The 27,833-nt window shown below is 54.5% G+C and overlaps 1 non-coding gene across 1 annotated transcript; it reads left to right on the top strand.

Annotated features, from left to right (window-relative positions):
• Window positions 1–14,537: 14,537 nt before the first annotated feature.
• On the top strand, window positions 14,538–14,609 carry Trnat-agu (transfer RNA threonine (anticodon AGU)). Its single transcript has one exon. It is a non-coding gene; the product is annotated as a tRNA-Thr (tRNA).
• The last annotated feature ends 13,224 nt before the right edge of the window (window positions 14,610–27,833 follow it).

Below are 27,833 nucleotides of genomic sequence, written 5' to 3' on the forward strand. Positions count from 1 at the left end.
AATTATTTTGTAACTTTTACGTTTACAACAGATCGCATTTAGAAAAGTTGTTAGAAAGTTGCACCGTTTGCTTGAATGTGAGTATTGCATCGCTATTCATCCCTTCATGCACGCGCTCCAAAATATCCTCCACATTTGGAATGTAACGTATCATGTTCAACTTTTTCAAGCACTTTAAGGCTATTTCCCTACATTTGGGGTCCCATGTGTCTTGTATTAAATTACTTGTCTCAGCTTCATCTATGTCGCTCCGGGGGTTCCTAAACGTTAATAAGAATCACCGTGTATAATTTATTTCACAACAAATAGTGTCAGCCCTGAACAATCACTCAGCAGTTATCTTAGTCGTATCCACCTTAGTGAAACTAATACAGCTAATTTTGCGGTTGTTAGATGTTTTAGTATACTAAGACACACCAAACCTCGTTGTTATGCCCACGCCAACGGGAAGTATTAGAAACAAGTGATATAAATTCCAATTAGTTATTGATTACATAGTGAAGCACATTTTTCTGAAAATACGATGTGAAACAATTTTTGTGTCTGCATAAAAGTTCTTTATGAAACTGTTGCAATAGAAATATGTAGCTGCCAGAACAGAGCAGTTGCACAAGCTTTTGTTGAAGAAACTGACAATCCCAGAGAAATCACTAGCAACGGAAATGCAACTGCCACCGCCTCCGTTCCAGAATCTCGGCAACGAAGTGTAGCCGTGGCTACACTACATCACACGGTTAGAACAGCTCTTCACTGCCTACGGAATAACAAGTGACACAAAGCAGAAGGCTTTTTTACTTGCATATACAGGTGCCGACGTTTATATACAGAAGCTTAGTCCACATGTCGACCCTAGTACGTTAAGGAGCATACAGCTCAAAAAGAAGTGAGCAGAACATTCTGACTCGGAAATTCATGTAGCTGCTATAAATATTAAAGTTTTGATAAGAAAAGCGGGTAAATTTACAGAGTGGATGGAAGTTTCAGTGCCTTAATGATAAATGTAAATAATCATTTGCTGACTTACTAATAAGGGACATGATTTTAGTGCATTCTTCTCACGATAGATTGAAAAATGATTAGATTAGAAACATGTTTGGCGATCATATGAACAGCTGAGCAAAGGGTAACTTCATTTACAGCGTTACGAGCTCCCTCGGTATAATCTCAGACTAGTAAACAACAGCCTGGAACTCCATCCCACAAACTGACATCCAGCACATGTACAGCAAAGTGCATGGACGTTCTGGTGGTTACGCTGGTTATTAATGTACCAATAGTTCACATTTACATTGGCTTATCTATCGCTCACGTTAACTTGGTTCAAATGGTTCTGAGCACTATGGGACTCAACTTCTGTGGTCATCAGTCCCCTAGAACTTAGAACTACTTAAGCCTAACTAACCTAAGGACATCACACACATCCATGCCCGAGGCAGGATTCGAACCTGCGACCGTAGCGGTCACGCGGTTCCAGACTGAAGCGCCTTTAACCGCACGGCCATACCGCCCGCCGTTAACTCGGCGTCTTGCAATGTTAATCACTTAAACGTGTTACCTAGACAAATGTATTCCAGAAATCTCATTACTTTACATTAATTACCTTTTGTTGTAATTTTTTCCCGCCTGTGTAAATACGTATGCCAGAAGTACGTACCCTCCCTGCCGCTATATTTACCTGGTTTCTAATTCAAACAGGTTTTTTTTGCAGCGATCGAGAATTTTGTGTCTACGCGGATGCAACCTGAGCCCCTCTCGTGAGCCAAGCGTCATGAACGTAACGGGTTACGACGATGCCTAGCTTCGTAGGAATATCAGAGGAATGGTATTTGAAGCTGAAAGTAACTCTGAAATGAAATAAATGTGTTGTTTTTGGAATTTTAGGTGTACATCGATATCGTATGAGATGTGTAGGAAAGCAGCAGCTGTGCTAACTAAATGCCTAAATGCAAATAATGGTCGCTAATGCGGTGCGTTTCCAGCTGAAGGGGTCCGATTCCATGGTCCATAAGAACAAAGTACCCGAAAAGTGCGCTAGGAGGCGCCTCCTTAGCTCAGTGGTTTACTTTCATTATTTTTGTCTTCCCTCGCGTGAAAATTTTAGCCGGCACGGTAGCTCAGCGTGTTCGGTCAGAGGGTTAGCAGCCCTCTGTAATAAAAAAACTGAGCTAATCGATCAACAACGAACTTCAACGGATGTCTTACGACGTCCGCCCCGAGCAGATGCAACGAACAAAAGCGAACAAAATGAGATTAAAAAAAAAAAAAAAAAAAAAGTGGCAGAGCGCTGGTCTAGTAAACCAGAGGTCGTGATTTCGATCCTCACAGGAGGCAAATGAATTTTGTAACAGCACTTCCAACCGTGGCCCTTTCGTAAAAATCGGTCAAGGATAAAAAAAAAATTATGAATGTGTGCGGTATTTAAGAAACACTCTCTCAAATGAACAGTGCGAATGGTGCTAATAAAGCAGGGGCCAGAAAAAGGTGTTTTTGGCAGTCTCCAGAGAATTCTGACGTGAAATACTTAGTTCTTGTGATGTATTTTCTACCCCCGATAAAGACCCTCGCGATTGTCGTCGTCGTCGGCGGCGGCGCCGCTATGGTAATAGCGGCAACTCGCCATTGTATCACATAGGATGAGGTACCTTCTGCTACCGACTGAGATGGCACTAAGCGATTGAAGCTGATTTGCAACCTCTTGATTGATCAGCGTCATAAGTGCTTGAATGTAACTTATGATGGGACCCAGCAAGAAGTAGCGTCGTATTTTTAGTACTGAAATTTGAGTTGGAGAATTGCGTCGAAGATGGGAAATTCATTCTGCCGAGTGCACAAATGGCGAAAATGAGGTGTGTGTGGGGAAGGATATTGCGCCAGTGACCGTGTGGCCTAATGGTCAGAGTCTGCCTTCGGAAAGCCGGCCGAAGTGGCCGTGCGGTTAAAGGCGCTGCAGTCTGGAACCGCAAGACCGCTACGGTCGCAGGTTCGAATCCTGCCTCGGGCATGGATGTTTGTGATGTCCTTAGGTTAGTTAGGTTTAACTAGTTCTAAGTTCTAGGGGACTAATGACCTCAGCAGTTGAGTCCCATAGTGCTCAGAGCCATTTGAACCATCTGCCTTCGGCAGGGCAACAGAGCGGACGCGTACGTGTTGACTTCGTGCGGCGCGCGAGCTCGCCTTGTTTACTTTCTGACGGCCGTTGCTTAAGTGCCGGCTTACCTTGTTCGATCCATGGCGAACCGTTACCGTAAATCAACACTCCGATTTACTTTCTGCAACGATTATGCCCGACCCAAAGCACTCGAGGTGGAGCGTTTTCTGCGAGAGGAAGTGAAGATCCAGGCGACCGATATTATTGGCATACATTTGTCCATCGTGAGCAGCACGGTCTATGTGAAAATCATTAACGACGCGGCGTGCGAACGCATACTCCGTGAGACCAAACAGGTGCTACGCTTCTGTCACGCTGATGGTAATGTGGGGGAGGTAACCGTCGACCACGCAGGCTTAGGTATGCGTACGATACGCATTTTCGAATTGCCATTCGAACTTCCTGCTGAGGAAGTCGTCGCGGCACTACGCCCATACGGCACAGTCCATGGCCACACTGCGGAAAAGTGGACACAGTTTCGGACGTATCCTGTCCTAAACGGGGTCCAACAGGTCACCATTGATCTCCGAAGCCACGTCCCGTCCTGCTTACAGATCGGCGGATGCCGTGCAATAATTATATACGACGGCCAGCCTCGGACCTGTTCCGGGTGCGGCAAAGAAGGCCACCTTAGATCCGAATGCCTACAACGGCGTAGTACGCAACTTCCAGCTGCCGAAGAACCACCCACGTCGCAACCTACAGTGCTACCGGTGACCTATGCCGGTGCTCTAGCTTCTCCTACTACTTTGCAACGTCGCCCGGTCACCACAAACGACGCCACCAACGAGCCCGACCAGACACCGACGGAGAGCGCCTCCGACGACCCGCCGCCTCGGCCGGCCATCGACGCCGCTCCGAAGATGCCGGCGCAACCAGACGCTGACCCTGACCTCGGAAACACGATGGAGATCGACTCGCTCATCGTTCCTACAGCGGCCTTTCTGCCAGAACGACGCGACTCCCTTCCGTCGTCGGACACGGAGGGTCGCACAAGAAACAACGTTCCCCGAAACGTCGCAAGCGAAGACGTAGCACCGTTTCCGGCCAAGAGGAGACGTTACAAGTCGAGGAGGACGTAACTGTCGACCAGCACGAGGCCTCAGAACCCGCTACTGCTGACGAAGACGTAATGAGCGCGGAGACATCTATCGGTGTGCCTGCGCCCCGTGCTGACGCTGAACTAAATCGTGAACGTATCACAGGCGACACTACACCACGCACAATTACAACATCTTCTGCAGACAACATGGACGATACACCAGTTTCCGCTTCCACGGCGTGGCACGAGGAGGAGGCCAAGGAGCAGGAGCCGTTACGGGACCCTGCGCCGTCACGGCCGCACCACTAATCATACTCTCCCCAGACTCCCCTGCGGGCCAGCGGGATAACGTTCCGCTGCGACGCCCACACCCTTGCGCGGACGGCGGAGTGGACCAGCCTCCAGCAATCCGACACCAGACCTACCGGATAGCAACCATCAACACCAACAACATCCGTTCTAGGGTGAAAATCCGCCTTATGCAGGAGATGTTCTGGGCTTCGGATATTGATTTCGCCCTTCTGCAGGAAGTTCACTTGGCTAGTCTCCCAGATATCAATGGCTATACCGCCCACGCCTCCGGGAGTGATCCTATGGGCCGCGGGGTGGCCATCTACGTCCGCCACGGGATTTCTGTGACCGATGTCGCCTTCCTTCCATCAGCTCGGGTCATGGCACTCACTGCCATGGGGACACGCATCATTAATGTCTACGCTCCCTCAGGCACCGACCGACAGCATGAAAGAGCCCAGTTTTATTCCGAGGAAATCGCTACACTGTTTTTAGGGCGTTATGACCATTGCCTACTAGGAGGTGATTTTAACTGTGTTCTGCATCCTAAAGATCAGATTCCCCACTATACTACATGCCAGGAGCTACGTATAGTGGTGCGAGACCTCCTGCTTCACGATACCTGGGAAGTTCAACACGGCGACCTTTCTGGCCATACTTTTCTTACAAGTCATTCCGCAAGCCGACTAGACAGGATATATGTCTCACAAACTCTTAGATCTGCGATACGGGGCGCCGAACGCTGGTCGCTGGCCTTTTCCGACCATTGCGCTTACATCTGTACGGTCCTCCTTCAGCCGCAATCAGTATGGCGCAGCCGTGCGCCATGGAAACTCAATACCTCACACTTGCATGACCTGGCGTGTCGCCAACAAGTCACTGAAACGTGGACAGCCTGCGAACGACGCCTTCCCCGCTACCACTCGACATTGACATGGTGGTTGGACTGCGCCAAGCCGGCGATCCGGAGGACATTGATGAGATACGGGAAGGACATGGCCGACTGGCATCGCACCACTGTTGACTTCTATTATGCGATTCTCCGAGATCTGGATGCTCAACCGCCAACCCAGGACAACCAGTTGGAACGGCAAAGGCGAAGATAATTGCGCTGGCACGCCGGAAACTGCAAGGGGTCGTGATACGGACGCGGCGCCACGATCACGCGGATTTAGAAATTCCATCTATGCATGATATAGTGTCCGACAAACGAAGGCGTCGTCGGCAGATCATCAGCACTCTGACCACGCCTCATGGAACGCAGGTGACCACTCAAAATGACATCGTCCACGCATTCGTCGAGCACTACCGTCGTACTTATAGTGATGCAGACGCTGAAACTGCAGCAGACGACACCATTTTGCATTACGTCACACGCACCCTCCCCCACACGGAGGCGGATGCTTTGACAGTGGCGGTAACGCTAGACGAAGTCAACAACGCAATCGCCAAGGGTGCAGTCAACAGATCGCCCTGCATTGACGGCTTACCGATTGAGTTTTACCGTACCTTTCTGGACCTCATGGCACCACGGTGGACGACTATGTATCAAGAACTGATGACATCTGACCAAGCAATCCCACCCGCCTTTGCTGAGGGCATCATTATACCAGTCCACAAACCAGCCCGTGGTTCGATGGTCAAGAGTTACAGACCGCTCACCCTACTCAATGCCGATTACAAGATTTTCGCGCGCTTACTGGCAATGCGGCTCCGAACTACAGTCCCTCATATCCTCTCGCCAGAGCAAACGACGCCTGGCGGACAGGTTAACGTACAGACTGCCACAGGGGAATGCCGCGACTTAATTGCGATAGCGGCGGCCTGCAGACTCCGGGCAGCGGTCGTCGCTATAGACTTCGACAGTGCCTTCGTTAAAGTGCGTCATCGTTTCCTGTTTTCGGTGGCAGCCCGAATGGGCATCCCCCCTCCGTTTCTCGACGTCATCCGGCGTCTTTACGACAGTGCCAGTTCACGTGTCCAAGTCAAGGGACGTTTATCAGGACCGGTACCTATCTGCCGTTCGATACGGCAGGGGTGCCCCCTCTCTACCCTCCTGTATGCCATTGCCCTTGAGCCCCTTATTGGTGGCTTGACGACCAAACTCTCTGGCCTCACCCTACGCCAACACACTTTTCGCTGTCGGGCTTATGCTGATGACCTCCTCCTCCTCATTCGCTCCGGCTCTGAGATTCGGGAAGTCCTCGAATTGATTACCCGTTATGGGGCTGCCGCTGGCAGTGCCATCAATGTCGCCAAATCTTCTGCAATGCACATTGGACGAGGCCTCCAGGAGGGTGAAGTGGTACCCCTGCCGCTTGTGCAGACTTTCCGGTACCTGGGCATTACCTTTACCCCCACGGTCACACGCACAGCGGCAACGAATTTCCGTCGCCTGTTACACGTCATCCGCAACGACGTCCGCCAGAACCTCTTGCGCCGCCAGGAAACACTTCAACGGGTTGAGTTTATTAATCTTTATGTGGCATCAAAATTGGTTCACATCGCGCAAGTTCTCCCTCTGCCAACTGCAATTGGGCGCAACCTTCAGGCGGCTTTTGGCTATTATCTCACGGCTGGTTCAATGTTTAAAGTCCGTTATGAGACACTTACCCTGCCCTCACGGTATGGTGGCGTCGGGCTCGTCAATGTCCGTATGCGAGCTGCAGCCTTGTACATGATTACCATGAGAAAACAGTGGATGGACCAGGGTACATCTCTAACACGCAGCTTGCTTGAGGTCCTCCTACCTGCTTCCACCTCACCACCGGTGTCTGTCGGCCATATCGTGCCTTATTTGTCCCATATTTCGACCTTTTTCGTCGACTACAGTTACATACGTACCAGTCTCCCAGATACACGCCCACCTAGGACTAAGGATTTTTACAGCCTGTTGCTACGCTGTGTTCCCCGGAATGTGATGGAGACCAAACATCCCTCCATCCAGTGGCCCATAGTGTGAACTACCGTCCACCAGCCCTTCCTCCCTACGAACGTCCGGGCACTGTGGTATCACATAGTCAACAGGAAATTTGCCACGAAGCAGCGCCTGCACAACATTGGCTTGTCAGAATCCCCTCTTTGCCTCCTTTGCCAGCAACTGGACACTGATGAACACCGTCTGACATGCGCCTCATCGCAAGATGTATGGCGCTTCGTGCAGCAAATCATTGCCTGCTATCTCCGGGTGCCACCAGACACAATCGAACCTCGATTGTTTCTATACCCGGAGGACCGACATTTTCCCGCCGCCAAATGTCATGCTATTACGTGGGTCAAAGGGTGGGCGGTCGCTTATCTCTTTCATGAGGGACCTAAATCCCGCCTCGACTTCTGGACCTATTTACGAACAGCCCATGCAGCTCTCGAAAACACGCCACGTTACCGAACATTATTTGCTAACTATCTTCGAGCGGTGTTTGTTACACCTCCACTGAGTTGGGGGGTGCCTGGCTCAGAGGTCACCCACCCCTCCTCCCCCGGCGGTGTCTGAGTTTCAACCGCCTACGATCTATTCTACTTCTGACCTCCGCGGATTGGAGAGCGCGTCGCAGATTGCGCGGATTTTATTTCTTTTTGCTTTTCCTTTTTCCTTTCTTTTTCTTTAACCAGAATTTATATTTCTTTTCTCTTTCGCATATGTGTTCCCATAATTTCATGATATTAGTGAATCTTACAAAAACACATGCAAATAAATAAATAACAACGCCTTCCACAACGATTCCTGTGTCTCCCACTTCCCTAAGCACCACAGGATCGGTGGTGATGACGGGGACACTGTGCCCAGGCCTCAGGTTTCGACCCCTACCCACTTTGCCCCCCGAGCCCCCACCGGTCCACTACATTAAAATAAATAAATAAAAAAAATGGATAAGTCGTCGGACTTCGGATCCGAAGATTGCAGGTTCGAATCCTGTCACGGTCGAGTTTTTCCAGTTCTGCAAAAGATGCATGCTGTTTTACTGTGTTGTTTGAGTACTGCAAAACTAGTTGAAAGTTGCTGCTGTCCGCTTCCTGGCTGCAAACCGGCATCTACTTGAAGCACAAGCAAGACAAGGTTGATCTGTAGCGAAATTTTCGGCACAGTGCCGTTCAGGAGAGATTTTATTGGAACTACTGCATCTGATTCAGGACCCAAGAGCTGCACCACAGGCGTGTGCGCACAGTCGAGCATGTGTGTTGAATAATGGTGCAGATAGCCACGTATCATTTGAAGCAGATTTGATGCCTCTCGGAGACAATTTTTCATTGAATAGGATTGTTGCTCATTTGTGGCAGCAGGAAATAAGCTGTAGTCAGGAGGATCTTCCATAGATGGTCGCACGTCCCCTCAGTAATGTATGACGCGTAATCCGTTTGTGTGGAGCCCGGCTAGCTCAGCCGGCAGTCGGCTCTCAGCCCTGATACCGTGTGGACGGGCTCGGCGCGCCGGGCAGTGCTCCGCAGGTGTTGTTGTTTACCCGCTAGCGCGCGGTCGCGTCGTTGTATTGCCTTATAGTACCTGTACTGACCCGCCATGGCGTTCTCATATGGAAAAGCTACAATCAAACTAACGTTCAACGCATCGTACACAAGACCGAAGGCGCATGAAATTGAACGGTTTCTACGAGACATCATGCACATCGAACCACAAGAACTGATAGGAATTCATCTGTCTATTGTAACCAGCACAGTGTACCTCAAACTGATTGACGAAGCGGCGTGCGACAGATTACTCCAACGATCTGCAAACGGCTTTCGCTTCTGTCACGCAGACGGTAACGTGAGCGTGGTAGGAGTTGACCATACTGGTCTGGGGGTGCGTACCGTGCGCATCTTTGAACTACCGTTCGAAGTTCCTGCCAACCTAGTCGTTGATGCGCTGCGGCCATACGGCACAGTTCTGAGCCACACAGAGGAGGAATGGAACACATTCGAAACGTACCCTGTCCTTAACGGGGTACGACAAGTGCGCATAGAACTTAAGAAGCACGTTCCACCGTATATTTTCGTTGGTAACTGCCGCGCAATTGTTATATATGATGGACAACCGAGGACCTGCTCGGGCTGAGACCAAGAGGGCCATGTTAGAACTGAGTGTCTGCAGCGCCGCCTCGTTCAGGTGCCCGCAATGAACTTCCCCAACGATCCACTATGACCTCTCTCCCGCTAAAATATGTGGAGGCGGCACGACATGATGTGATGGATGATCAAAACCTGCCACCTCCTCAAGCCGCTGCCAGCTCCGTTGGAGGGTCAGCGCCGTCGACGACGCCGCAGCCCAACGGTGCAGAGGTTCCTACAGCCTCTGCCCACCGCAGCGTCGTGGGCACCCAGCCGCCGTCACTGTCGGAATCGGACACAGGGATTCCTAGCGACCGAGACTGTGTCGAGCCCCGCCCTTCAGTGGATGTCGAATCTCGGACCCGAAAGCAAAAATCACCCAAGCGACACAAGAAGAGGCGATTGTCAGTTGAAGAACAGGACAGGGATGTGAAGCCGGTGGAAGACATCGACTTCTTTGACTCGTCCACAATTGCAACGGACACCAGTGGCATCATTCACCAGAAGGTGCCTGAAGACAAGGAACACTCTCCTAAATCTGGTGGCCCAGAAAACGAGGCGCATTGCGTCGACTCCCAAAATGTGGGCTCCTGTGAAGGCGACCAGCCCCCAATGACATCACAATCGTCTCTTGGTGATTGGGCAGACGATATGGAGGCAGATGATTCACAGCAAACATCGATATCTCCACCAGAGCCCATGGCTGACATTGAGCCCGGAGGGCTCTGCCAGTCAGGGACTCATACGGCACAGTAATGAACAGCATGCAGATGGATGGCTGTGTGGTGTGTGAGATCACTGTGGGCTTGCACCGGCACACTGCCTCCGCCACTTGATATGTCTCAGTCATACCGTGTGGGAACAGTCAACGTAAATGGTGTCCACTCCACTGTCAAGACCCGCATGTTACACGACATGATCAGAGCGGCAGACTTGACATTGTCCTTCTCCAGGAGGTCCGTCCCGAGCTGTGTTTAGACCTATATGGCTACACCACGTACAGCCTACCCTCTGGCGATGGCGCAGGAGGAACGGCCATCCTTCTCCGAGATGGCATAGACGCAACGGACGCGACGTACTTGCCGAACGGGCGAGGCATCGCACTCACTCTTGGCGCAGTCCGCCTCATTAACGTCTACGCTCCCTCCGGTAATTCGCACCGTGGTGACAGGCATGTCTTCTATTCGGAGGAGGTAGCCGCACTTTTGCAAGGAAATATGGACCATTACATAGTGGGCGGCTATTTTAACAGTATTCTGCGGCCCGAGGACCAGATACCGCATTACGTCCCATGCCCGGCTCTACAAGCATTGATACGTGACCTCGCGCTCCACGACACATGGCTCTTACATCATGGGACCCAGAGCGGATATACGCACTTTACCAGCCATTCTGCCAGTCGTCTGGACCGGATATACGTCTCGCGTGGCCTCCGCACAGCAACCTGTGATGCAAGACTGGCCGACGCCCTTCACGGACCATCTCGCGTACATCTGCACTGTCACCTTACCCCGACAACTCACAAGACGCAGCAAGGGCCCGTGGACGCTGAACGTCTCCCTCCTCCGCGAGGAAGCGTGTCGGCGAGCAGTCACTGACACGTGGCGTCGATGTATCAGACGCCTGCCCATGTATGCTTCCACGTTGCTGTGGTGGTTGGGATGTGTCACACCTGCACTCCGAAAGACCTTGATGGCCTACGGGCGTGACAGATCGAACTGGCAAAGGGCAACATCGGAATTTTACTATACAGCGTTACGCGAGCTGGCGACGCAACCGCCGTCTCCCGAACGTCAGATGTCCGTACAACGCATCAAAGCTCGTCTACTCCGCATCAGGACAGAGCAGCTAGAAGGTGTCCGCATCCGTGCGCGAGTGCAAGACTGTATCCCCAACGAAACGGCATCAGTGTATCACATTGTGCGCGAGAGGCGCCACCGCAAACGTCAGCTCATTACGGCGGTAAACACGGAGGAGGGCGGCCGCGCAGTGACACAAACGGACATCGCGCACACGTTCGCCAGACACTATGGGACCTTGTACATGGAAGATCCGCGAAATGTACGTGATTATGACGAGCTGCTGCACGATTTTCCCGCCCCTCGGGACGTGGCACCCGATGATAGTCTGCTGTTGCCCATTACACCCGACGAGCTGACATCGGCCTTGGCACGTGGAACACCGAACAAGTCGCCTGGACCGGACGGTTTACCCCTGGAATTCTATCGCACTTTTTACGACCTCATGGGCGACAAGTGGCTCCAAATGTTTCAAGACCTGATCCGACCTGATTTCACTGTCCCCACAGAATTCACAGAAGGCATCTTGATCCCAGTACCGAAACCGAATGGTGGTTGTAGGTGGCAGGACTTTTGCCCACTCACACTCCTCAACAACGACTACAAGATCTTCGCCAGTATCCTCCGCGCGCGTCTCCACACCGCTATCTGGAAAGCCATCCACATCGATCAGACATGTTTAGGTGGTGTCAGCAACATTCATACGGCGTTAGGAGCATACCGCGACGTAATTGCTTTGACGGCGGCCTGCAAAATACGAGGCGCCCTTGTCGCCGTAGATTTTGACCGCGTCGACCACGGCTTCTTACGCGCAGTTTTGCACCACATGGGCCTCTCTCCGGAGTCTGCAGAGGTGGTCCTTCGACTGGTCCACGGAGCGCGCTCCCGCATGATGGTCAACGGTTATCAGTCTGGTCACATTGTTGTTGAACGGTCAGTGCGACAAGGGTGCCCCCTGTCGGGTATATTATTTGCTGCAGCGCTTGAACCAGCTTTACATGGTCTACGGCAGCGATTAACTGGTATCTCCTTGCGGGACGTGACCTTTCGTTGTGGTGCATTCGCCGATGACGTGGTGTTCCTGGCCAGATCAGAGGATTAAATGCATATGGCACTTCAGTGGCTACGCCAGTACGGGGCGGTCGCTGGGAGCGTCATCAACGTGAAGAAGACAAAATACGTGGATGTCGGAGGGGGGCTTTCCCACACAACGGTGGTGCCCTTTGGCAAGGCGCCCGTACTCAAGTGTTTAGGAGTGCAATTCTATAGCAATGTCCGCCGCACGGCGGCGGCTACGTACCGCCGGCTCCTACACCAGACACGTGCTCTGCTGCAGGACAACAAACTGCGTCGCTTGGATATGCTCCTCAGAACACGTTATGTCAACACCTATCTTGTCTCAAAACTGAACTATTTTGCGCATATCCTTCCCTTGACGGCTACGATGGCCGACAGATTTCAAGCAGCATATGGACATTTCGTAAGCACCGGTCTGGTTTTTAAAGTGCGATACGCCACCCTGACACTGCTACAGCGGGCGGGCGGTATCAGTTTAATTCATGCATACAACCGTGCGCGATCGCTTTATCTCAACACTATGCGTCGCACGTGGACCTCTGCCCACGCCACTCTGACGGGCACCCTGATAGCGGAAGTGGCACCACACTCTCTGCTTCCCCCGGTTTCTGTAGGACACATTTCACCGGCACTCACCCACATCAGAGAGTTGTTTATTGACTTCAGCTACTTACGGTCAGAACTTGCGACGACACGGAGGCCCAGCACACAAGACTATTATCGCCTCTATCAACAGCGGCAACCTGTAAATACGGTCGCCCACAGACATCCTGAAGTTGCCTGGAACACGGTGTGGCGAGCGGTACACACGCCTTTTCTACCTACGACGGTGCGTTCATTGTGGTACGTGGTTGTGAATGGGAAGTTCGCTACTCGTCAGAGGCTACATTCCATACATCTGACGGACGACCCCTTGTGTCCGACATGCTCAGTGGCTGACTCGGATGCATACCGTCTGACTTGTGCCGCGACCAGCGAGTGCTGGCTACTGACGCAGCGCATGCTGGCATTACTATTGCGGCGATTGCCGGAGTCTATCTCCCCTGATGAGGTATTGCGCCCCGACGGCGTATACTTTCCATCAACCAGAACGAACGCCGTCAACTGGCTAAAAGGCATGGCCGTTTACTACATATTTTGAGATGCTCCCAAAGGCACACTCGACTTTTGGTCCCTATTGATGACGACACATGTAGCTTTCAGCCGCCACCCGATGTACAGAACTCGTTTCGCAAATTATTTAGGTTCATTATTTGCGGATCCTCCTGCTCACTGGGGCGTTCCGGGTATGAGACGCTGAAAATGAAGAAGAATCCTGGAGCATATTGATCCTCTACGGACGGAATAGGGGGGAACCCCTCCCAACAGACGAGAAGACGACTCGGACGCTCGGCTACGGCAGTTGTAGGATCTTTCTTTGTAATGAAACAAAAATAAATCTATAAATACAATACAAAAGGAAAAAAAAATAATTAAAAATGTTGTAAAAATTAAAGAAATAAATAAATAAAACAACATCGACAAACCCACTACATCGCCTTCCTGATCCTTCGATCCTCGAACTCGAACACGTTGCTTGGGCGTGGCGGCGGGATGGCCAGGCTTCGGCTGTCGACCCCTGCCCTCCCCGTCGTCCTGCTCCTGCAGCGGTAGGGAGCCCCACGCTGGGCGGAGCAAAATTTTGTGTCTACGCGGATGCAACCTGCGCCCCTCTCGTGAGCCAAGCGTCATGAACGTAACGGGTTACTACGATGCCGGAATTTTAGGTGTACATCGATATCGTGTGAGATGTGTAGGTTCAAATGGTTCAAATGGCTCTGAGCACTATGGGACTCAACATCTTAGGTCATAAGTCCCCTAGAACTTAGAACTTCTTAAACCTAACTAACCTAAAGACATCACACACACCCATGCCCGAGGCAGGATTCGAACCTGCGACCGTAGCAGCCTCGCGGTTCCGGACTGCAGCGCCAGAACCGCACGGCCACCGCGGCCGGCAGATGTGTAGGAAAGCAGCAGCTGTGCTAACTAAATGCCTAAATGCAAATAATGGTCGTTAACGCGGTGCGTTTCCAGCTGAAGGGGTCCGATTCACTGGTCCATAAGAACAAAGTACCCGTAAACTGCGCTACGAGGCGCCTCCTTAGCTCAGTGGCAGAGCGCTGGTCTAGTAAACCAGAGATCGTGAGTTCGATCCTCACAGGAGGCAAATGAATTTTGTAATAGCACCTCCCACCGTGGCCCTTTCGAGAAAAGCGGTCAAGGATAAAAAAATTATGAATATGTGCGGTATTTAAGAAACACTCTCGCAAATGATTAGTGCCAATGTTGCTAATAAAGCAGGGGCCAGAAAATGCTGCCTGTCCGTCCCCTGGACGCCCCCACCCCTCCTGGCAATTCTCTTCGTCCCACCCCCACCGCTGAGGACATCAGGTTCATCACCATCGTCCTTCAAAATGTTCATCCCTTTCAGCGCCCCCACACCCTCCAGCAGATCTCCCTTGCCGCCCGTTCCATCTTCCAACTCAAGATGTACGCCACCTACTCCAACAACCAGGCCCATTTCACCTTCTCCCGTCTTGACACCCTTGTCTAAATCCCTGTCATGGCGCGACAGCAACGTATCCTTTTCAACAATATCCGCTCCCTCTCCGCCAACAAGAACCTCTTCCTGCACACCCTTGCCACCCACCGCGTGGATGCCTTCCTTCTCAATGAAACCTTCCTCCAACCCCACCACTCCATCCACACCTCACCCTATCTTCTCCACCGCTCCGATAACCCCCTCCCAATTGCGCGTGGCGGAGTTGCCATTGGTCACCACCGCCAGATCCCCGTTCGGCTCCAACCTCTCCTTCCCGACCCCACCGAACACCTGATCCTTAGTCTCTTCTTCCCCGGCCTTACCGTTACCTGCGCCACCATCTATGTCCGCCCTAACGCCCCTATTCCCTTCGACTTCCTCTCCCACATTGACCGTACCTTCTCCTCCTATGTGATCGCCGCCGACCTCAACATCCATAGTCGTTCCGCCGCCCAGTTACGGCGGTGGAATCGGTTCCTCTCCACCCTTCAAGGCGACCTCATCCCCATCCCCCAGCCTACCCGTCCTGAATCCAACTCCACTCCTGATGTTATCCTCTCCTCCCCCAACCTCCTTAGCCGCATCACAGTGGATGTCCTGGAGCCTATTGGTAGCGACCATCTCCCTGTCCTCCTCACCGTTTCAGACGGTCGTCGCCCTCGCCCCGACCCTCGTACTGACCCTCCCCCTAAGTATGTCCACGACTATTCCCGTGCCGACTGGAATGCCTACCGGGATACCCTCTCCACCCAGGTCGATAGCCACCCTTTCACCTACCACCACCCCGATGATGTCACCCATGCCGCCTCCTTTCTCCAGCAGACCTTGTCTGAGGCCGTGGAGGCCCACGTCCCTACTGTCGCCATCCACCCCCACCGTCCTACCTTACCCCCACAGGCCGTCCTCCTCCTCCGTGAATCCCGCCGTCTCTACAGTGCCTTCCTCCACACGCGTGACCCAGACACACTAAGACGCCACCGGCAACTCCAACGACACATTCGCAATTTGCTCGCGGCTAAGAAACGCCGAGACTTGCGACAGACATGCACCCATTTAAATGCTACACTACCAATCAATTCGTCCAAGTTCTGGTCAGCCTTCCGTCGCCTTACCGGAACTAAACCCTCCCCCTACTATCCTCTCCTCCATGATGATCACCCCTTCCCTGACACCCTTAGTAAGGCCAACCACATTGCCTCCTACCTCTCCGATGTATTTTCCATCCCCGATGATCCCCAGTTCGATTACTCCCTCTTCCCGGATATCCGCGATCGAACTGACACCTCTGTCCCTCCCCTCGCTCCTGGTTTCCAGTACTTGGACAACATTGCACACACGGAACTCAATGCCCCTATCACTACACAGGATCTCATTGCTACACTCCGCACAAAACGCAACACCGCTCCTGGTCACGATCGTGTCACCTACCGTCACCTTCGTGAAGCTCCTGTCTCTTTCCTCTCCACCCTGGCCAGGCTCTACAATGTAGTCCTGTCCACGGGTTACTACCCCGACCTGTGGAAAACCTCCCGTATCCTCATGTTCCTTAAACCTGGCAAACCGCCGTCCGCCGTCTCCTCCTACCGTCCCATCAGCCTTACCTCGGTCTTCAGCAAGGTCCTGGAATCTATCCTCACCCGCCGCATCCACCAGCATCTCCGCCAGCACCGCCTCCTTCCCGTTACCCAGTGTGGCTTTTGGGCCGTCCTTCTCTTCCGACGACCTTCTCCTTCACCTCACTCATCTCCTTTCCGAACATCTTAATTCCCGTCGCTCCGCAATCTTCCTCTCCCTGGACCTCGAACGTGCCTATGACCGCGTATGGCATTCCGGTCTCCTCTTCAAGCTCCAAACCTTCGCCCTTCCCGTTAACTACGTCCGTCTGATCGGCTCCTTTCTCTCCCGCCGTCCTTCCTATGTCACCGACCATAACACAGATTCCTACACCTTTTTCCCCTCTGCCGGTGTGCCCCAAGGCTCCGTCCTCTCCCCCCTTCTGTACCTTTTGTACACGGCGGACATGCCGCCGCCGTCAGCCCCCGTCCACCTTCTCCAGTTTGCCGATGACACCGCCTTCCTTGTCCTTGCCCCCACCCTACAGCGCTCCCAACACCTTCTCCACTCCCATCTTGACCGGTTCACCGCTTGGTGCAACCAGTGGTTGCTCAAGGTCAATCCCTCCAAAACCCAGGCGATCATTGTAGGCAAAACCACCCCTTCAGTCCGCCTCCTTGATTTCTACATCACCATCTATGACCGTCCTATCGCCCCACTCCCATCCTTAAGTACCTTGGCGTCACCCTGGACCGTCGCCTCTCCTGGACTCCCCACCTCCGGACAATCCAAGCCAAGGCACGCTCCCGACTCAGTCTCCTCAAGCTCCTCTCTGGCCGCACGTGGGGTCTGGACCCCTCCACCATCCTCCACACTTATAAATCCCTCATCCGCCCTATCCTTTGTTATGCCCATCCGGCTTGGATCTCCGCCCCCCTTCCTTTTATAAATCCCTCCAAATCCTTGAACGCCATGCTCTCCGCCTCGCGTATCGCATCCGTCTCCCCTCCCCTACTCGGATCCTGTACGATCTCATCCCCTACCCCCACCTCCTCCTTTTCCTTGACAGGATACGGATCCTGTACACCTCCCGCAAACTCGATCCTCCTCACCTGCTCGTCTCCCCAATCCTCTCCCACCCCCGCCCGCTGCCGCGCCTGTATGCCCATGTCCCACCTGGTCTCCATCTCTCCACCCTCCTTACCCTCTCCCAAGGTGGCTTCCGCCAGCTCTCCCTCCCTGATGATGTCCTCCTCCCCTCCATGTACCCCTCCTATCAACTTTGACCCTGCCCCACCCCCCACTTCCGGTGTCCTTTCCTTTAGGCACCCTCCCTCCCTCCCTCCCTTCTCTTCCCTTCCCTTCCCTTCTCTTTCCTTTTTCCCCGTCCCCTCCCTCCACCCCTCTTCCCCCTGGGCTTCCCCTCCCCCTTCCTCCCTCCCCATTTCTCCCCTGCCCGTGGCATCTCTGCTCTCCCCTCTCCCTCTCCCACTCCCCTTCCTCCTCCTCCTCCCTTGGCAGGCCCCCGGACTCGCACACGCATAGTGAACATTCGCGCGCCGGAGATCATCGCCATCAGTGTCTAGTGTGTGTGCTTCGCTTTGTGTTTCGTGCAGTTACAACTCAACTGTTCACATGTGCCGTCGCCGTTCTCCGTGTTTTGTGCGCCGTGTCAACAAGTGTTAGTGTTTTTATCGTCCAACGTGAACGGCTTCTTTTTTTTGTTTTTTGTACCTACTTTCTTTGCCCGCCATTTTTTGTATTGTCTGTGTCACCTAAATCATATTATTGTACCCCATAAGGCTGAAGAGCAGCGTATTCAGCAGCTGCCAGCCCACCTTGTATGAGGTGATTAAAATTAGTTAAGGAAAAAAAAATGCTGTTTTTGCACATCTCCGGCGGTACTCCGCAAGGATACCGCTCTTCGATTGTGCCATTCCACCCCTAATCGAAGCGCTAGGTTTCAGGTGCCAGTGGTCCCGCCGAGCAGCAGCGGCGGCGGCGGTGGCGGCGGCGGCGGCGGCCACCACCACCACTAATCGAAGCGCTAGGTTTCAGGTGCCAGCGGTCCCGCCGAGCAGCAGCGGCGGCGGCGGCGGCGGCGGCAGCAGCAGCAGCAGTCGTCCCGGCCAGCAGCAGCGGTCCAGCCGACAGCAGCCAGCCCGCCCTCCAGCAGCAGCAGCAGCAGCAACAGCAGCAGCCAGCCAGCGAGCCAGCCCTCTAGCAGCAGCAGCGGTCCAGCCAGTAGGCCTTCCAGCAGTAGCAGTAGCAGCAGCAGCGGCAGCGGCCCCGGCCCCGTCCGCGGCGGCGGCAGCAGCAGCAGCAGCATTCCTGCCACCCGTCGTCGAGTCGCGCCAGCGCCAGCAGCGAGGGACTCTGGTCTTCGTCCGTCTTCGTCTTCATCTGTCATCGTCTGTCCCCAGTTTTTGTCCTTTCTTTTTCGTTCTGTGCGTTTTTGTTTCTCCCTGTCGTCATGTCCGCCCCCACCACCACTACCACCACAGCCATAGTTTATACTTCCCTCTCCGCCGCCACCACCACCATAACATGGTGTGCCCAGTCACACCCCCCTCTTTCCATCCCACCTCTTCTCACTCTCCCTTCGCCCTCGCTGTTTGTCGTCCCCTCTCCAGCTTCTTCCTCCCGCTCCTCTCCCTCTGATCCTTTCCCCCCACTCCCCCAGCCTGTCACTGCAGCTCCTGCTAGGGTGGTGGCCCGTTGGGCCACTGTCCATGCCCAACTCTCCCCATTGCCTTCACCATCACCGCCGCCACCGTCACCGTCGCCGTCGACTTCAGCGTCACCATCTCCGGCGCCGACTGCTGCGTGCTTCCCACCACCTCCCTATAGCTCCTGTCCCTCATATCACCACCCGCCCTTCTGCCGCCGTTAAACGCCCTAGTGGCACCACCACCTCCTCCGCTGCCAAAAAGGCCCCGTCCCGTTCTCGTTCCCCCCCCCCCAGGGTGCCATGGATGTCTCCCCACCTGGCCCTGCTCTCTCCGCCTCCTCCTCCTCCTCCTCTTCCACCTCCCCTCATCATTATACAAATACCTCCTCTCCTGTCCCGATCCTTCCCTTCTCGAGGCCCGGAATCTCTCCCTCCGCCTCCGCCAACACTTCCCTGGTGCCCCCATCTCTCTCCTCACTCCCAGACGGGATTCCGTTCTCATCTCCTCCCCCAGCCCAACCCTCCATACTGACATCTTCTCCCGCCTCCCCATCACCCGTTTTGGCCCCAACGCCTCCCTCACACCTGCTCCTTCTCCATCTCCTACCCGCCAACCCCGAACCCCGCGTCTCCCACCGACCCTCACTGCCGTGATCACTCAGCTCAGTCCGTCGATCACGGAGGAGGAGGTGTTGGCGGATCTCAAGGCGCATCCCACGCTGGAGGTGCGGGCGGTCCACCGCATTTTCAACTCGGCCGGCCCCAACCGACTTATGCGGGTTTTCTCCGAGGACGCCCCCGCCATTGACTGTCTCCTGAAGGAGGGGGCCCTCCTCTTCAACCAGCGCTACAAGGTCGACCCCTCCCGTTCCCCTCCTCAATCCCTGCACTGCCAGAGGTGTCTGCGCTATAACACACACCCAACAGCTGAGTGCCATGAGGCCCCCACCTGCCCACATTGTAGGCAAGCACACTTCCTCCGTCAGTGCCCTAACCTTCAATCCCCTCCCTCCTGCAACACCTGCAATCTCCCCCATCCCACCTACTCCCAAAAGTGTAAAGCCCGACCCCCTCCGACCACTCCTGAACTCACTGTTCCTGTCCGTCCTCTGGATGCCCCCACCCCTCCTGGCAATTCCCTTCGCCCACCCCCGCCCACCGCTGAGGACATCATCAGGTTCCTCACAATCGTCCTTCAGCATGTTCATCACTTTCAGCGCCCCCACACCCTCCAACAGATATCCCTCACCACCCGTTCCATTTTCCAACTCAAAATGTACGCCACCTACTCCAACAACCAGGGCCATTTCACCTACTCCCGTCTTGACACCCTCGTCTAAATCCCTGTCATGGCGAAACAGCAACGTATCCTTTTCAACAATATCCGCTCGCTTCCCGCCAACCTCTTCCTGCACACCCTTGCCACCCACCGCGTGGATGCCTTCCTCCTCAATGAAATCTTCCTCCAAGCCCACCTCTCCATCCACACTTCGCCCTATCTCCTCCACCGCTCCGATAATCCCCTCCCAATTGCGCGTGGCGGAGTTGCCATTGGTCACCACTGCCAGATCCGCGTTCGGCTCCAACCTCTCCTTCCTGACCCCACCGAACACCTGATCCTTAGTATCTTCTTCCCTGGCCTTACCATTACCTGCGCCACCATCTATGTCCGCCCCAACGCCCCTATTCCCTTCGACTTCCTCTCCCACATCGACCGTACCTTCCCCTCCTACGTGATCGCCGCCGACCTCAACATCCATAGTCGTTTCGCTGCCCAGTTATGGAGGTGGCATCGGTTCCTCACCTCCCTTCAAGGCGACCTCATGCCCATCCCCCAGCACACCCGTCCCAAATCCAACTCCACTCCTGATGTTATCCTCTCCTCCCCCAACCTCCTTGGCCGCATAACCGTGGATGTCCAGGAGCCTATTGGTAGCGACCATCTCCCTGTCCTCCTCACCGTTTCAGACGGTCGTCGCCCCCGCCCCAACCCTCGTAATGACCCTCCCCCTAGGTATGTCCATAACTATCCCCATGCCAACTGGAGTGCCTACCGGGATACTCTCTCCACCTGGGTCGATAGCCACCCTTTCACCTACCACCACCCCGATGATGTCACCCATGCCGCCTCCTTTCTCCAGCAGACCTTGTCTGAGGCCGTGGAGGCCCACGTCCCTACTGTCGCCATCCAGCCCCACCGTCCTACCTTGCCCCCACCGCCGTCTCTACCGTGCCTTCCTCCGCACGCGTGACCCGGACACACTACGACACCACCGGCAACTCCAGCGACACATTCGTAATTTGCGCACGGCTAAGAAACGCCGGGACTGGCGACAGACATGCATCCATTTAAATGCTACCCTACCTATCAACTCGTCCAAGTTCTGGTCAGCCTTCCGTCGCCTTTCCGGAACTAAACACTCCCCCTACTATCCTCTTCTCCATGATGATAACCCCTTCCCTGACACCCTTAGTAAGGCCAATCACATTGCCTCCTACCTCTCCGCTAGGTTTCAGGTGCCAGCGGTCCCGCCGAGCAGCAGCGGCGGCGGCGGCGGCGGCGGCGGCAGCAGCAGCAGCAGCAGCAGCAGCAGCAGTCGTCCCGGCCAGCAGCAGCGGTCCAGCCGACAGCAGCCAGCCCGCCCTCCAGCGGCAGCAGCAGCAGCAACAGCAGCAGCTAACCAGCGAGCCAGCCCTCTAGCAGCAGCAGCGGTCCAGCCAGTAGACCTTCCAGCAGTAGCAGTAGCAGCAGCAGTGGCAGCGGCCCCGGCCCCGTCCGCGGCGGCGGCAGCAGCAGCAGCAGCATTCCTGCCACCCGTCGTCGAGTCGCGCCAGCGCCAGCAGCGAGGGACTCTGGTCTTCGTCCGTCTTCGTCTTCATCTGTCATCGTCTGTCCCCAGTTTTTGTCCTTTCTTTTTCGTTCTGTGCGTTTTTGTTTCTCCCTGTCGTCATGTCCGCCCCCACCACCACTACCACCACAGCCATAGTTTATACTTCCCTCTCCGCCGCCACCACCACCATAACATGGTGTGCCCAGTCACACCCCCCTCTTTCCATCCCACCTCTTCTCACTCTCCCTTCGCCCTTGCTGTTTGTCGTCCCCTCTCCAGCTTCTTCCTCCCGCTCCTCTCCCTCTGATCCTTTCCCCCCACTCCCCCAGCCTGTCACTGCAGCTCCTGCTAGGGTGGTGGCCCGTTGGGCCACTGTCCATGCCCAACTCTCCCCATTGCCTTCACCATCACCGCCGCCACCGTCACCGTCGCCGTCGACTTCAGCGTCACCATCTCCGGCGCCGACTGCTGCGTGCTTCCCACCACCTCCGTATAGCTCCTGTCCCTCATATCACCACCCGCCCTTCTGCCGCCGTTAAACGCCCTAGTGGCACCACCACCTCCTCCGCTGCCAAAAAGGCCCCGTCCCGTTCTCGTTCCCCCCCCCCCCAGGGTGCCATGGATGTCTCCCCACCTGGCCCTGCTCTCTCCGCCTCCTCCTCCTCCTCCTCTTCCACCTCCCCTCATCATTATACAAATACCTCCTCTCCTGTCCCGATCCTTCCCTTCTCGAGGCCCGGAATCTCTCCCTCCGCCTCCGCCAACACTTCCCTGGTGCCCCCATCTCTCTCCTCACTCCCAGACGGGATTCCGTTCTCATCTCCTCCCCCAGCCCAACCCTCCATACTGACATCTTCTCCCGCCTCCCCATCACCCGTTTTGGCCCCAACGCCTCCCTCACACCTGCTCCTTCTCCATCTCCTACCCGCCAACCCCGAACCCCGCGTCTCCCACCGACCCTCACTGCCGTGATCACTCAGCTCAGTCCGTCGATCACGGAGGAGGAGGTGTTGGCGGATCTCAAGGCGCATCCCACGCTGGAGGTGCGGGCGGTCCACTGCATTTTCAACTCGGCCGGCCCCAACCGACTTATGCGGGTTTTCTCCGAGGACGCCCCCGCCATTGACCGTCTCCTGAAGGAGGGGGCCCTCCTCTTCAACCAGCGCTACAAGGTCGACCCCTCCCGTTCCCCTCCTCAATCCCTGCACTGCCAGAGGTGTCTGCGCTATAACACACACCCAACAGCTGAGTGCCATGAGGCCCCCACCTGCCCACATTGTAGGCAAGCACACTTCCTCCGTCAGTGCCCTAACCTTCAATCCCCTCCCTCCTGCAACACCTGCAATCTCCCCCATCCCACCTACTCCCAAAAGTGTAAAGCCCGACCCCCTCCGACCACTCCTGAACTCACTGTTCCTGTCCGTCCTCTGGATGCCCCCACCCCTCCTGGCAATTCCCTTCGCCCACCCCCGCCCACCGCTGAGGACATCATCAGGTTCCTCACAATCGTCCTTCAGCATGTTCATCACTTTCAGCGCCCCCACACCCTCCAACAGATATCCCTCACCACCCGTTCCATTTTCCAACTCAAAATGTACGCCACCTACTCCAACAACCAGGGCCATTTCACCTACTCCCGTCTTGACACCCTCGTCTAAATCCCTGTCATGGCGAAACAGCAACGTATCCTTTTCAACAATATCCGCTCGCTTCCCGCCAACCTCTTCCTGCACACCCTTGCCACCCACCGCGTGGATGCCTTCCTCCTCAATGAAATCTTCCTCCAAGCCCACCTCTCCATCCACACTTCGCCCTATCTCCTCCACCGCTCCGATAATCCCCTCCCAATTGCGCGTGGCGGAGTTGCCATTGGTCACCACTGCCAGATCCGCGTTCGGCTCCAACCTCTCCTTCCTGACCCCACCGAACACCTGATCCTTAGTCTCTTCTTCCCTGGCCTTACCATTACCTGCGCCACCATCTATGTCCGCCCCAACGCCCCTATTCCCTTCGACTTCCTCTCCCACATCGACCGTACCTTCCCCTCCTACGTGATCGCCGCCGACCTCAACATCCATAGTCGTTTCGCTGCCCAGTTATGGAGGTGGCATCGGTTCCTCACCTCCCTTCAAGGCGACCTCATGCCCATCCCCCAGCACACCCGTCCCAAATCCAACTCCACTCCTGATGTTATCCTCTCCTCCCCCAACCTCCTTGGCCGCATAACCGTGGATGTCCTGGAGCCTATTGGTAGCGACCATCTCCCTGTCCTCCTCACCGTTTCAGACGGTCGTCGCCCCCGCCCCAACCCTCGTAATGACCCTCCCCCTAGGTATGTCCATAACTATCCCCATGCCAACTGGAGTGCCTACCGGGATACTCTCTCCACCTGGGTCGATAGCCACCCTTTCACCTACCACCACCCCGATGATGTCACCCATGCCGCCTCCTTTCTCCAGCAGACCTTGTCTGAGGCCGTGGAGGCCCACGTCCCTACTGTCGCCATCCAGCCCCACCGTCCTACCTTGCCCCCACCGCCGTCTCTACCGTGCCTTCCTCCGCACGCATGATCCGGACACACTACGACACCACCGGCAACTCCAGCGACACATTCGTAATTTGCGCACGGCTAAGAAACGCCGGGACTGGCGACAGACATGCATCCATTTAAATGCTACCCTACCTATCAACTCGTCCAAGTTCTGGTCAGCCTTCCGTCGCCTTTCCGGAACTAAACACTCCCCCTACTATCCTCTTCTCCATGATGATAACCCCTTCCCTGACACCCTTAGTAAGGCCAATCACATTGCCTCCTACTTCTCCGATGTATTTTCCATCCCCGATGATCCCCAGTTCGATTACTCCCTCTTCCCAGATATCCGCGATCGAACTGACACCTCTGTCCCTCCCCTTGCTCCTGGATTGCAATACTTGGACAACATTGCACACACGGAACTCAATGCGCCTATCACTACACAGGATCTCATTGCTACACTCCGCACCAAACGCAACACCACTCCTGGTCACGATCGTGTCACCTACCGTCACCTTCATGAAGCTCCTGTCTCTTTCTTCTCCACCCTGGCCAGGCTCTACAATGTAGTCCTGTCCACGGGTTACTACCCCGACCTGTGGAAAACCTCCCATATCCTCATGTTCCTTAAACCTGGCAAACCGCCGTCCCCTCCTACCGTCCCATCAGCCTTACCTCGGTCTTCAGCAAGGTCCTGGAATCTATCCTCACCCGACGCATCCACCAGCATCTCTGCCAGCACCGCCTCCTTCCCGTTATGCAGTGTGGCTTTCGGCCGTCCTTCTCTTCCAACGACCTTCTCCTTCACCTCACCCATCTCCTTTCCGACCAGCTTAATTCCCGTCGCTCTGCAATCTTCCTCTCCCTGGACCTCGAACGTGCTTATGACCGCATATAGCATTCCGGTCTCCTCTTCAAGCTCCAAACCTTCGCCCTTCCCATTAACTACGTCCGTCTGATCGGCTCTTTTCTCTCCTGCCGTCCTTCCTATGTCACCATCCATAACACAGATTCCTACACCTTCTTCTCCTCCGCCGGTGTGCCCCAAGGCTCTGTCATCTCCCCCCTTCTGTACCTTTTGTATACGACGGACATGCCGCCGCCGTCACCTCCCGTCCACCTTCTCCAGTTTGCCGATGACACCGCCTTCCTTACCCCTGCCCCCACCCTACAGCGCTCCCAACACCTTCTCCAATCCCATCTTGACCGGTTCACCGCTTGGTGCAACCAGTGGTTGCTCAAGGTCAATCCCTCCAAACCCCAGGCGATCATTGTAGGCAAAACCATCCTCTCCCAAGGTGGCTTCCGTCAGCTCCCCCTCCCTGAAGATGACCTCCTCCCTTCCATCTACCCCTCCTATCAACTTCGATCCTGCCCCACCCCCCACTTTCGGTGTCCTTTCCTTTAGGCACCCTCCCTCCCTTCTCTTCCCTTCCCTTCTCTTTCCTTTTCCCCCGTCCCCTCCCTCCACCCCTCTTCCCCCGGGTTTCCGCTCCCCCTTCCTCCCTCCCCCTATCTCCCCTGCCCTTGGTATCCCCGCGCTCCCCTCTCCCTCTCCCTCTCCCCCCCCTCTCCTCCTCTCTTGGCAGGTCCCCGGACTCGCACACGCTCAGTGAACATTCGCGCGCCGGAAATCATCGCCATCTGTGTCTCTTGTGTGTGACGTCGTTTTGTGTTTTTTAGTGTCCGCCGTCACGCTTCTACGTTCACTTCTGCCGTCGTATTCACCAGTGTTCTGTGCACCGTGTCAACGTGTTTTCAGTGTCGTTATCGTCGAGTGTGAACGGCTCCGTGTTTTTTGTGTATCTGTGACCACTCTTTTTTTTGCACGTCACTTTGTTCATACTGATTCTCCATTCTGTGTTCTGTTATTGTCAACAATATGGCTGAAGAACGGCGTAGCATGCCGCTCACAGCCTACCTGTTGTTTGGGTATTAAAATAACAATTAACGAAACAAAAAACGCTGCTTTTGGCAATCTCCAGAGAATGCCGACGTGAAATACTTGGTTCTTGTGATGTATTTTCTACCCCTGATAAAGACCCTCGCGATTGTCGTCGTCGTCGGCGGCGGCGCTTTGGTAATAGCGGCAACTCGTCATTGTGTCACATGGGGTGAGGTACCTTCTGCAACCGACTGAGATGGCACTAAGCGATTGAAGCTGATTTGCAACCTCTAGTTTGATCAGCGTGATAAGGGCTTGAATGTAACTTGCGATGGGACACAGCAAGAAGTAGCGTCGTATTTTTAATACTGAAATTTGAGTTGGAGAATTGCGTCGAAGATGGGAAAATCATTCTGCCAAGTGTACAAATGGCGAAAATGAGGTGTGTGTGGGGAAGGGCATTGCGCCAGTGACCGTGTGGCCTAATGGATGCCGGCACGGTAGCTCAGCGTGTTCGGTCAGAGGGTTAGCTGCCCTCTGTAATAAAAAAACTGAGTGAATGGATCAAAAACGAACTTCAATGGGCGTCAGGTGACGTCCGCCACGGACATTTGAAACAAACAATAACGAACAAAATGAGATTACAAAAAAAAAAAAAAATTAAAAAAAATGGATAAGGCGTAGGCCTTCGGATCCGAAGATTGCAGGTTCGAATCCTGTAACGGTCAAGTTTTTCCAGTTCTGCAAAAGATGCATGCTGTTTTACTGTGTTGTTTGAGTACTACAAAAGTAGTTGAAAGTTGCTGCTGTTCGCTTCCTGGCTGCAAACCGGCGTCTACCTGAAGCACAAGCAAGACAAGGGTGATCTGTAGCGAAAGTTTCGGCACAGTGCCGTTCAGGAGAGTTTTTGTTGGAACTACTGCGGCTGATTCAGGACCCAAGAGCTACGCCACAGGCGTCTGCGCACAGTCGAGCATGTGTGTTGAATAATTGTGCTGATAGCCACGTATCATTTGAAGCAGATTTGATGCCTTTCGGAGACAATTTTTCATTGAATAGGATTGTAGCTCATTTGTGGCAGCAGGAAATAAGCTGTAGTCAAAAGGATCTTCCATAGATGGTCTCAGGTCTCATCAGTATTGTATGGCTCGTAAAGCGTTGCGTGGAGCCGGGCTAGCTCAGTCAGTCTGCCGCCGGCAGTGCTGCGAGGCGGTCACGCGCCAGAGCGCTGCGGGCGAGGCGCGCACGGTGTGTTTCTGTTTACTTCGGCCGATGTAAGTGCCGTTTTCCTTCTAGACCACCATGGCGCACAACTATCGGAAGAAGACATTACGTTCAACTTTTGTTCCGACTTCGCCCGACCCAAGGCCCTGGA

Source organism: Schistocerca nitens, chromosome 8, assembly GCF_023898315.1.
Source record: "Schistocerca nitens isolate TAMUIC-IGC-003100 chromosome 8, iqSchNite1.1, whole genome shotgun sequence".
In the NCBI taxonomy this organism is placed as follows: Eukaryota; Metazoa; Arthropoda; class Insecta; order Orthoptera; family Acrididae; genus Schistocerca; species Schistocerca nitens.